This window comes from Thunnus albacares, chromosome 14 (assembly GCF_914725855.1).
Source record: "Thunnus albacares chromosome 14, fThuAlb1.1, whole genome shotgun sequence".
Taxonomy (NCBI): domain Eukaryota; kingdom Metazoa; phylum Chordata; class Actinopteri; order Scombriformes; family Scombridae; genus Thunnus; species Thunnus albacares.
Genome location: NC_058119.1, coordinates 9,904,537 through 9,917,357, shown reverse-complemented (window position 1 = coordinate 9,917,357; position 12,821 = coordinate 9,904,537). Strand labels below are relative to the sequence as shown.

General features: G+C 42.4%; 1 protein-coding gene across 3 annotated transcripts in view; it reads left to right on the top strand.

Moving 5' to 3' along the window:
• jag1b (jagged canonical Notch ligand 1b) overlaps positions 1 to 12,821 on the top strand; it is a 205,092-nt gene that overhangs the window by 125,190 nt on the left and 67,081 nt on the right. The window lies entirely within an intron of this gene.

Below are 12,821 nucleotides of genomic sequence, written 5' to 3'. Positions count from 1 at the left end.
TTTAATGAAGTAGGATGCCTTGACATTTTTCTGGTAAGCAGTGCAAAACGTACATGCCCTATGCCCCTCCTTTCTTTAATGGGCATCAGGCATGAATGGTACCACTTACATGAGGAAGTCTACAGTAGAACATCAGAGGATGTTGACGTTTGAGATTCACTCCACAGCTGCAGGATGCCGAAAGGGAAGTGATGCAGTCGGAAATAATCGCAATGATGCTTCACAAAGGCTGTTGAAAAAAAGCACCAGAATACAGTATCTCATCATCACTGAGAGATTAACTTTTAATTGCGTGGATCAGTTTTTAAAAATAGTAGTTTGCCGCTCATTGTCATCCTGCCAGTTCAGGTGTAAATTAGAAGAGTTACAGTTGGAGTTTGTTTGTGTATCACAATTATGAAACATTGCGTGCATCCCAAAATCCCATATACACTACAATTACTAGTTAAATGACTGTTGTTACTCTCAAGACATCTTGAGGGGACAAAAGTTTTATATGAAACTAATAAGCAACCTCATTTTTAATAAAATGCACAGCTTGTTTCTCGACTCTGAATGTTCATTACCCGGGAATGACATCATCTGTGGTGACACTTTTGGGTGTGTGTTGACAGTTGAACACATTTTCTTTGTTTACAGATGTTGTGACTTGGAGTGTGGAAAATAGGTGGTCAGTACCCCCACAAACCCATTAATTTGCACTTTGTCGGTCTTGTTTTTTATAATGCTGTGAACAATTATGTATACAAGGAACATCCCATAAAAGACACTAATATAAACATTTTATGACTGCAGACAATCTTTTCTCCAGCACAAAGACATTATAGGATGTAAACGCATGACTTCATCAACTATATTTTATCTCTGGAGTTAAAATATACACCCTGCAAGGTGCTTGGCAGGAAATCAATAACAGACACTTGCTTTGTCCCAACATGTAGCTCTGCGTTTTCTGGCAGTCGTGTCTAGGCCGGTCCAAGTCAAGTCCAGCTTTGCATAACCCAAATGTGGCTTTTGGTCCCTTGTAAAATGTTTTTATGTCTAGACTTCTCACCAAAATAGACACACTGAGAGGATTTAGCTGTGTGTCAACTCTGCCCTACCCACAGGATCAGCGTACTTTCTCATGAGTGAAAAAAAAGGTCTCTTCCGTTCTGTTATTTAACTTCACAGTCCACTAGACCCGTCAGCTGGAATAGGAATGTTGATATAGCAATAAGAATGGGCGAGATAACCGTGATATCTGATCTAGATTGGAAAACTTGCATGGAACACTGAACTGAGATATTAATGGATGCAAATAGATTGTTGTTGTTTTAAATTGAAACATTTAAGCAAAGAAAAAGCGACATTTTTCTTGCATAATTAAAGTCAAATGGTATGTCACCACAAAATTTTGAAATAAACATGTGGTGACTTTCAGATGACTTTGTAATTTTTACACACACACACACACGAAAAAACTAACTCCCTAAATTGTTAGGGAACAGTAGTTTGAAACTGAACAACTAATTTCATAAACAAGTGAAAGACGCAAACTGAAGTGAGCGTTCTCCTTTGCTTCTCCTGGTGATGAAAAGCAGGGAGTGCGTGCATTTGAAAAACTGCCCAAAATCTATTATTTTATTGGTCCTTCAACAGTCTATTTCTTTTAACTGCTGACACATTGTTTGCCCAAAATGCCTCTGGCTTTTGTTTTTCACTCAAACTTTGGAAAAAATATCAAACATTCTAAATGGGTGTACAATTTACATTTCCAGTCGACTGTTCCTTGCTAAATTTTATTTGAAAGGTGCTTGCCCAGGCAGCTTACATGAGTCAGGGTTCAGGAATCCCCTCACTCATCGCTAATGCACAGCGACAAACAGGGAGGATGGATCGGGATCTCCAAACATTCTCCACAGGCTTCATAGAGCAATCAATTTATCACAGGCCTGGTAAAGCAGTGCCAAGGCTTTTAACTGCAACACAAGACGCGGTCTGTGCTGCTCGCAAGGGGAGAGCATGAAGATTGATGGCCAGATGAAGCTCTATTATGACTAACCCCAATTGGTGGTTTTCAGACGGTGCCGCCGGGCCGCTTAAGGAGTGCCAGTGGTGCTGGGGGAGCAGCGTGACCCTGCCAGTACGAGTGACAGGGAAGACTTGTGAGTGGCATATCGACTCGCATACTGTGGATGTTTTGTGGAGTCTGAATTATCTGATCTGTATTGTGTTGATCTGCAGTCAACAGACAGTGGCCCAGCTCTGGCAGTGATCCACGCTAACAAATACCAGCTTTAACTGTGGAGAGCAGATAGTCTCCAGTCTTATTCTGAGTAATGTCTGCCTCTCATTCATTGGGGCGGCGCATGAAAAGTTTTCAGACACCAGGGCTGTGCCAGAGGTGACATCACACCATATTTTCTCCTCCTATGAGGGAGACTGCAGCAGGATGTTGAAGGAGGGTGACATGACAAAACCACCTCTGCTTACGAACATGTACGTGTCACTGCCCTTTTTATGTGTGTGGTGTGAGAGTGTGTGTGTGTGCGTGCCATTACTTGTGCCAGATTATAAGTGTTTATGATCATGTGTGTTCGCCGTTTGATGATGGTGCAGGTCTGTAAAGACATTTTCCTCTGTAGTGAAGTTAAATGGGGTAGGGGTGAATTGCTTGAATAAAAAAGAGATTTATTGGACCACTGAGGCATTATTCTATTTTCTCTGAACTCTTTTAAAGAGGTAGAATAACTCATATTTCTGAGATCTATGTCCAAGAAAGAGCCATGGACGGTTAGGGTTATGCCTGATGTGCTTGCAAATTACATACATTCAATATTAGTGGATAAAATTCGCCCCCCTTTTAAGATAATATCCTTCACCCCCTGTCTTTGGGATGCTCAATTAATCTTGTTGAAACTGAAGAATGCACTGGTCTCGGCCATTAAAGAATACTATTATATCCTTATCGTTTTTTAAGGCCTTTGTAGACCACATGTTTTCTTAACTCAGTATTGGCAGGGATTTTGATTACACACTTTTATGTTCCATCCATTGTAAGCTTACTTTTGCCTGAGCCACTCCACAGTCTAATTTATATTTCAGCGCTGACTACAGATAAAGACAAGGGTCTTTTTGTCTGTGACAGATGGAATGTAACTAGGAATTAACCGAGCTTCAAATGGCCTAATACAGCTAAATAATTACCCACGATGATTGCAGTTTGTTTAAGCACTAGATAGAGAGCGCTTCAGAGGTCTCATGTTACAAAACACTGTTTTGCATCACGTGTTCTTGTTCAGATCATCACTTCGGCTAGACTTGTGGTAGTCCCTGTGGCTGATATATGGAAACATAAAACAGGCATCACACCTACAACTTCCCCCTGCGCAATCAGGGCTCGTCTCTGTGGTCGTCACGGTGGTTGACTTTCAAGTTCATTGTTTTAAATTCCCCTCCTCACTGCACATCATTTAGTTATTAGAGGGAGAAACACAGAGGGAGGGAGAGAGTGATGTAGGAAGAGAGACTGTGGGGAAGGAGGAGAGGTTTTTTTTCCCTCTCAACTTAGCCTCTCTCCCTTGCTTTTCTGCTGCATTCTCCTGTCCTCACTCTGCAGTCTTCTAACAGAAGAGGGCTTCAAGGAGAGGCTGGTCGAAGTCAGACAGGGATGGGCCTGAAAGAGGCGTATTGTGAGGTCACATTCTTCCCAAACGCAAGCAGGAGCCAAGTCAGTAGCTGGCGGAATTACCCCCATGAATCATGCCCATTGTGATGCCTACCCAGGATGAGAACATGGAAAGGAATTAGGTATGGCAGAGTCTTATCAGCTTCCCATTCGGAACCGGCCGGCAGCTCAGCGCAAGCAACCCGGACAGCCCTTCCATCCCATCCTCGCTCATGTAGAGTGTCCATGAATGTGGAATTCCTCCACTGCCATGTGTTGTTACTTAAGGGTGTGCTGCAGCCAAGTTACTGCGCACTTTTCCATCCACGCCCGTCCTCCTGTCTGTGCACTTCCTTCCCTCCCATTTACCCAGAGATCTTTGTGGTAGGTCCTGGAGTTCAGGCAATATTAGGTTGCACCTCTTAAAACATGTCAGGCTTTGTGGTGAAAATTAAAGAATGGAAAAATGATGAAATGTAACATTTTGCTTAAGGCTTTTTCACATTCAAGCTGTTAGAGAAGGGAGAGAAGATGAGACCGATGGAAACACATTTGACAACTTTTATCATACCGGGTTTATTTTTCATGTACAGCCCCATTTTTCCTTCTTAAACAGCTCAATGCAGTTTACGGTGATAAGTGGTATGTCTTGGGTGGCAACTTCGGTTTTCAGATCAACCAGTTGTCTTACAAGTAAAGCGAAGCAGACGTGAGAAACAAAATATTTTTACAGCACAATCTTGGGGGATTTAATATATCATTATTTCAACCCAACTTTCCATGTGAATCCATTCACAAGAGGCTGTGTACAAAGACCAGAAATCCCCCTTGCCTTCACTCTTTGTGTCTTGGGGTGAGAGATTCTTACATGATATGACAAATGTAGTGAATTTCACGGTGAACAAGGAAATGTGTTTGTCATTTTTGTCAAGGAGGATGAAAGAGATCTTGAATGAAACACTAATAGAAGACACTCCACAGTGGAAGCGTACGTTCCTACTCAAAAATAACCCACTGGTGATTCCAAAAAAAAAAAAAAAAAAAAAAGTCAGCAGAGGATAAATGAGTCTGCTGCATGATAAACTATGCTATGTGGCTATTGAGCCTTACGTGACTTCAGCTAAAGGTTTTAGCCCTTCGGGACTTTGTGATGGATGGTAAACAATCCCAAACCATTCTGAAGTTTGTATGAATGAGGTAATAGCAGCGAGACAGGAAAATGGACTGTGCCAGGAAGTCTCATGTCAGCATTTTCAACTGTCCATAAGAACAAAAGAGAATGAAAAAAATCATCTTACTGCGTGAATCTATAAGCTATACTTTATTGTGCGGTTGTGTGTGTGAAATTTCTATCAACGCCAGTCAGGACAGGACAGGGTGTGGGCAGGAGTCACCCCCTCCACCCTACTCCAGCCCCTCCTCCCAGCCTTCTCTGCCTAGGAAAGGGCAGGCCGGGTGGGGCTGGCAGAGCTGTGAGGGCCCCCATACCTCATAAGGGCATGACACAAGCACTGACTGCATACATCCGGGGAGTGAAGTCTTTGTCATAACACAGCTCTCCGCAAAATAAAATAAACACACGAGAGGGAGAAAGGCGGGGGGTTGGGGAGAGATAAGGACAGGGTGGGAGCCAGGAAGAGCAGGTAAGAGGGAAAAGTGGAAAAGAGGGCGAAAAGTTGTGAAAGACAAAGAAAGGGAGTGCTGGAGGAAGGTGGTGCAGGAAACAAAGCGACAAGCCCCCCCAAGTTGATTACTATTGAGTAAGCCCCGAGTCCATTAGCCTAAATAACATCCAGGTGCTGCTGTGGCTATGGTGGCTTTTTTCACTGGGGTGTAAACGACCTGCTTCTTTTCATGCTCCAACACGGGAGGCCGGGAAACAGGCCAGACAAGCGCCATGTCTCCTTGGGCTATTCCTCTCTCCTTCTCCCCTCCATCACCTGAGTCCCATCAGGAGTCCCGCTGCTCCTCGAAACATGTTCTGTTCATCTGCCGCCTTTGACATCACCCGAAAACATTGTTGCTCTCTGATCTGTGTGTGTGTTTGTGTGTGTGTGTTTGTTGAATGTGGGTGTCTCCTCTCTCCTCGGGTGAGACCTCCCTCCATTAACCGTTACAGTTCCCTTCCCACAACTGAGCCGGGGGGCCCCTGAGCTCACACTAAACATGCTTTCTTCTTCGTGAGTTTAATGAGGAATAGGAGAAAGAGAGGGAGAAAGAATGTTTGGCAGAAAAAAAAGGTGAAGGGATTTTTCAAAACAGCCGCAGAGGATTTATTTGACAGAGGGAGAAAGGAGAGAGAAAAGGAAAGTCAAGAGACGTTCTGGATGTGTAGACAAATATGTGCGCATGGAGCCGCATTACACCCATGTTACCTCTCATTACCTCCAGATAAGCAACAGTACACCACAGCTGGCTGCTGTCTCTCAGTAATGACCACTACACTACAAATTAGTGGCTGTAGCCGAGCCAGTCTCTTTGGTTATTAGCCCTGGACTCTGCATCCCAGTCTGGGACTGTGTTTCAAAACTGGGAGTGTTTGTCATCACATCCCATTTCAGGCCGCTAATCATTCAGGCCTCTTTAATTCTTATTCTCAGAGTTGTGGAGTTAAAGTAACTGGATTAAAGTAACCTAGTTATCAAACATAATAAGTGCAATCTTTTAGCTACAGAGTCTGAATCACATTTAAGTGAAAAGGGCTTCTCTGCACATATCCCAGCAATGTGCAGCTGAATCAGGTGCTACTCAACAGCTAACTTAATTTTTTTGTCAAGTGCACTTTTACAAGCAATGTGACTTAGTGACATTAGTGCTAAGTAGACAACTACACACACATTTACATATATAATAGCAGATGCATATAGAACAGGACAGGACCCAAGTGCTAAGGGAGCAGTGTGGCCTGTATGCATACATGTATAATATACAGATATAACCCTATACATTCAGTATTATCAAAAGCGTAATGGTAACTGTGTTGTTGTTGCAGTGTATATAACAACAGACAGTTACTACAATACAGACATTTGGCAGATACAGATGGGTGACAAATGAAAAGAAAGCCAACATGAAGTGTCTTAGTGATGTTTTGGGCCAACATGAGCCTCCAGAGCAGCTTCAGTGCTGCTTGTTATAGATTTTCCAAGTATCTGAACTCTACTGGAAGCAAGAACGCTATTTTTATAAAAGATATTCCCTCATTCTGTGTTTTATGGTAGTGGTAGAGAGCACTGTCGAACACAACACTCCAAAAATCTCCCATAGGTGTTCAACTGGGTTGAGATTTTGATGACTGCGAAGGCTTTAGCATATGATTCACATTATTCTTGTACTCGTCAAACCCTTCAGTGCTCTGTATGGAAGCATCTGCACGCATTGTTTCTACATTCATTTATTCAGGTTTTTCCTTTACCCCTCAACATACATTTTTTCCCTCTTGTACTCCAACTCCTTCCCCTCAAGTAGCTCTAAGGTTGGAAAAATCATCTAATTCCTCACTGTTTGACTGTGTCATATATATTCAGTTTCAGCTCATTCCAGCTTTTCGTTGAAGCTTCGTGATGTTTACACAAGAATGCACCGTTCCATCAAATAGATTTTTCTAGATGTCTTGCGCATCATTTTATACATGTTTCCCCAAAATTCATCCTGACATAATTGGCATGTTTGAACACTTTGTGATCTCCATTAGAATTTAAAATTAAAGTTGTGTACGTTTGAATGACGTTTGGCTGCACTGCATAAGTTTGTAAGTTTGTAAGTTTGTAATGTCCAACCCGCCTGTGGGTCTGAGAGGTTTTCATATGTCACCAGTTTGAATGTACAGTTCACACATTTTATGCTGTATAGGCGACACTGTTGACCTTACATGATGATGCTTCTCTGTATAATTTAAAGTGAGTATTAAGTCATGTTTAACACACATGGATAAAATGTCTCTTTCAACACTTTACCTACTTTGTCCTAAATTATGACCTAAGATGTTTTAGCCTTTCTTTTTGTGTTTTTTAAACAGATAAAGAATCGTAGATAAAATCAACCTCTTCACTAATAATGCACACAAATGTACACATACATCCTATCTTACTTTTCATCATAGCACAGAACCTTCACTTGAACAATTGGTCTACAAAGTACAAGACAGACAATTGACAGCAAATAGATGACTCCTCTATACTCTGCATGAGGCTTTGCATGTATGCTCAGGTGACTGTACTCGGTATGGAGGCGCTCAATCACTCCAGCCTTCACCATTGCCCTCATGTCTCCAGTATTCCTTTCTGGGGTATGTATTTTCATGCATGTCAAAACAAGAATTTCAATCCTTGCAGGTAATGATCCTGCGAGCCTCCTCTCCTTCTCACAGCAATATTTGTACTGCTAGCTGCTGCTTTGTGTCCTCTATTTACCCCTATTGCTTTGAGCTGCACTTCACCTCTGGTTCGCCCTTTCTTGTAAAACAGTTTGCGTTGTGGTGCAGGCTCTGTGTCAACTCCCCGTGAGGATGTCTGTGAAACATTCACTCAGCGGGGATACAAGCAGTTACAGGAGGCTGCATTGGGGACAAACCAGGCAGAAAATCCACTCATCCTTGGGGTGACCATTAGATGTGGTATGTTGACATGATATGGGACTGGGTGACGTTTGAGGTGAGGAGGCCTCGACCGAAGATTCAGCTCACAGTCTTGAAGATTTCAACCTTAAAACACCATGACAAGGGAACAAAGCCGAAGCTCTGATCCTTAAGCTACATAATGACTGGGTGCATGTCATCCATAGGGACTGATCTCACTTATGTTCGCAGTGTTTAGGTCTGTGATCCTCATGCTCTCAACTGCTCTCTATAGTAGTGCTGAGTACAATATCAAGCATTGTTGAAGGAGTGTCTGGAATCTTTCCAGCTTCATTATCGCTACTATGCAGACACAAGAAGAAGGGTGTAGCTAGATTTGTGAGCACACTGAGTGAAATGTGCACATTGAACAGGTAAAAGTAAAGTACATACGTGTGTCCATAACATATGTGTGTGCTTATGTTTGTGTTTGTACATGCTCATTGTTTGAGTCGTACGTTTATGTAAGGTATTTAACGAAACCTCCAAGAGGAAAAGCCATTTCAGCGCTGAATAAATGTTATTTATGGCTAGTTTGACAGATACTCATACAGGAACTGTGCACACGGAAGCCAGCGCCAAGTACTTGGCATAAACATACCAAGAGGATAAATCCTAGTTCAAAAAGCTGCTTAACATTGCAGTGAGAGAGGATTTTTCTTTTGCAGAGATATTGAGAAACATAGTTTGGAATATTTCAAAGAACTCTGAGTGTTCGCTCTAACAAAAGGTTTGTGAATGAGCAGTTTGTTGAAGACATGCAGTAATGGAAAAAGTAGACAGAAGGATTTCAAAACTAAGAACAAATTCAGTATGTACAGAAATATCAGAGGTGACAATGAGCACCCCTGAACCAAAATCTCCCCAGCTCTCACTGCCATCCTGCTGCCTATGAGGCAATGAGAGTAAACCCACTGATTCAGTGGAAAGCATGTATTGACAGGTCAGAAATGATTGCATATCAACTTTTGCCAAAACCAAGAGTCACTACTGGCATGACAATATTACCCCAGGGACAGGACTGAATACCAGATGATCATTATATTATGTGATTAATTTCCTTCTGCGTCCTTTTTATTGTAGCGTTTACGTCATATGCTCAGTGTCATGCTTCTCATACAACATAATTGGAGGTTTTGAGAAGTGTTCTCACAGAGCTGATTACTTTCACAGTGCAAGATTTCAACATAAATGCAACTGAATAGCGAGTTGGTTGTGCTCATGTTTAGGCAGGTGTCACACCTACAGTGTTATGCAAACGGCTTTTTAAATTAATAGAAATTTTTCAACTTGTCAGTTACTGATAATAATGTTAAGAGCCCTCATCTTGGAGTGAGGTCACTGTGACTATACACTAAAATGCTATTGGCTGTCTTTGCCCCCTGTCTGCCCTATTCTGCTGCACTCTGGTCTGCCGCAATACTGTACATTTGTATTACCCCAATTTATTATACTTTATTATGTTTGATTTGCACAGTAAAACACACAGTTCCCATGGCAATGGAGAGGCTCTACAGTGAAAGCCTTATTTGTTTGCCGGATGGTTTCAGTGGTTCACTGCTTTGGGTTGGACTCACATGTTTGGAGGATTTGATGAGCGAACAGCAAATGTTCACTGCGTTTTGGAAATGGTCCATTTCTGACCCAATTCTCCGCTCTACAGTGTAAGCTAAAATGGCATATTAAAAACAACATATTGTAGCTGGTGTGGCAGGGTCATTGGAGACAAATGGAAAAAAAAAGAAGTGTGTGACATTTTTGCGTTCACTGAGTGCATTCCATTTAATTTCCAAGATGCTAAATTCCCCAGCCTTGAGCACATAGCAATGATAGGTACTGTAATATACTGATGCATGTTCTGAGTACCACGCAGCCCATAATTAAGGCCATATGTGCCATTGTGCACTGGATATTGAAAAAAAAAATGCAGAACAACAATTCAAGGTATCAGATCTGATGCTCAAAATTACAGTACATTCAAAATTCCAACATAGGTGACCAGCAGATTCCTCATGGGAGTTTTTTTTTGTCATTACAGTCATTGAAAATGCATCATCCTGTTTAACTGCTCTGAAGAAATACATCATTAGCTGGAGGTTCTCGACCAAACTACAGGGCATTTTTACAGTGGGATTGGCTGAATAAATCAGCTCTCTTGGAGTTCTCAAACTAAGTAGGTTTTACTTCACCTCTTTGATCTCGGTGGAGCACCTGCATCCGATGTCTCAGGGAAAATCCTTTAAAAAGTCAGAGGCATGTTTATGTGGCTGCCACAGAGACCTGCTTTCTCATCACTTTATTATCAAGTCTTTTAACTCTGTCTGTAAGAAACCAGACTGAAGCTCCTGAGTATGAGCATGAGGAAATACCTAAAGACATAATAATCATTAAATGATTAAACCGGGAAAGCGGGCACTGAGTCATCTCATGTGTATTTGGCGTAAGTGTTCCACGGCTGCAACTCTCAGGAGGCACCTGTGTTCCATCAGGATGCCATTAGAGTCTAAAAAGATCACGTCCAGGATCCTGCTCAAACATCCTGTTTCTCCTGACTGTGTGTGTGTGTGGAGGGAGTTTGGGGGACAGTGGGGTGGGAGTCCACAGTCCATGTGTACTGTATATGTGTGCAGGAGAAAGGGAGGGGGAGGGGGGGTTACTCAGCTAAGTTGTTTTGTTTTAATCAGTTTCGCCTGTAATCACACTACTCAAAGTTGGCAGGCGATGAGACTGGAGATGGGCCCGATGCGGGTAAAATGACTTCCTGTCTCTCGCTCTCCCTCTCGCTCTCTCACTCTCCATGGGCTGACTCATAGCTGGGGAGCGGCCGTGCATGTGAGTGTGAAGACGAGGGGAAGTGAGCTCACTGGTGGGCCGACTTGGCCCTCTTGGGGCCAAATCACTGCCCGCTAATTAACCACAGAGTGGCCCCTTCCCAACAGCACCCAGCAGGGAGTCCGCTCACCACAGCCACAGAGCTAACAGTCTCGGCAGTGGCTACAATATGCAACTGTGCAGTAATTTCATGCTTTCACTGTATGAGTGTGTGGCAGATAACACTGTTCACAAGTGTTGATCCTCTCATTCAGTCACTCGCCAATCTAAAATGTATCTGGCATCTCCACTCGACACTTTGAGTGACATCAGTTGTTTTCTTTGAGACCTAAATGATCTGGCTGTGGACCTGGGACCCTGTTGCCCATGTTGCCATGACAGTGTGTACCCTGTGTTGTGTAATGTGTTCCAGATGGATAGGTAAAGCCAAACATACTACATTACACCAGCGTCTGGTAGAATAATCTCCTGCCACCTCCAAACTGCTTTACTTGGATAAAGAAAGGAAGTGATGATCACGATTTACAACAATCTGCTTTGATTTCTGGAAATCTAGACCACCACCTTGTCTTGGCTGGCTGTGACTTATAAACTGGCAAGGTTGTTCAGTCTGTGGCTTGAAGCTAATAGGCTGAAGACCAGCCAAGCCCACCCACACCTGACAATCCAGAGTAATATCCAATAAAAAGGGAGGCATTAAGCGAACAGGGATTTGCTTTTTGATTTTTACTCACTCTTGAAAAGTCAGGGTAACTATTTAACAACTCGCAGCCGAGTTTGAGGGATATTTTTGCTCTAACAATAGTAAACAATCTATGGCGGTCTGGCTCACAAGGGGAAGCAAAATGCTGATCAACAGATAGTTTCCAGGAGGATAAAGCCAACAAGGGCTCAAACATGATTAATGTGGTCAAGTAAATAGAATCATCTTCTTTTTTCATAGATCTTCTGGGGTGGGACAAGACCTTGAATAAACTCTCGTCAAGACTGATCCTGTTTACCAGCATTACAGCAGTACAGTTACTGTACAAAAAAGGAGCAAAGGATGTTTTCTGTTTGCTTTTTTTTTTTTTTTTTTGTACGAAGGCTACAAGTATTTTAAAACAGGTCAACGCAAGTTGAGAGGCAGTTCAGAGGAGGTAGTTTGGCATGTAGCCACAGAAATCAAATATACATCATCTTATACTAAAACCATAAAGTGGGACTATGAAAAACAGGAAATTTCTCAGACTGATATTTTAATATTGATACATGCTTTAATAAAGATAAATATACATAAAATGTATAATAATGTCTCTATGGTCCATTTTGAGCTCCCTCTGTGCACTCATCATTGTGTAACTATCTGTTACAACATGCGACACCGCTTGAGAAATAACTAATATTGAGGGCCGTATGACAACCATTGACGGGAAGCACATTAAAGCTTTGCATCATGGGATGTGTCATCATTTGAGCAGTTGGCATGGCACTATGTTGATGTAATATGGCAGTCATTATCTTCCACAGTCCCTGCCAAAGGAGGAATACCCTCTCAAATGTCAAGTCAGATCAGCTCTGTGGAAAACCGCACTGACTACGAGAGCCAATTTGTCACATTCGCTGCATGTGGCACCACACCAGTAACATTCATTATTGCCCTGATTGGCCCTTATTAGGAGAGCAATAAAAATGAACAGACTCCCTACAATCCCACTAATCATACAGATATTGCATTTTAGTTTC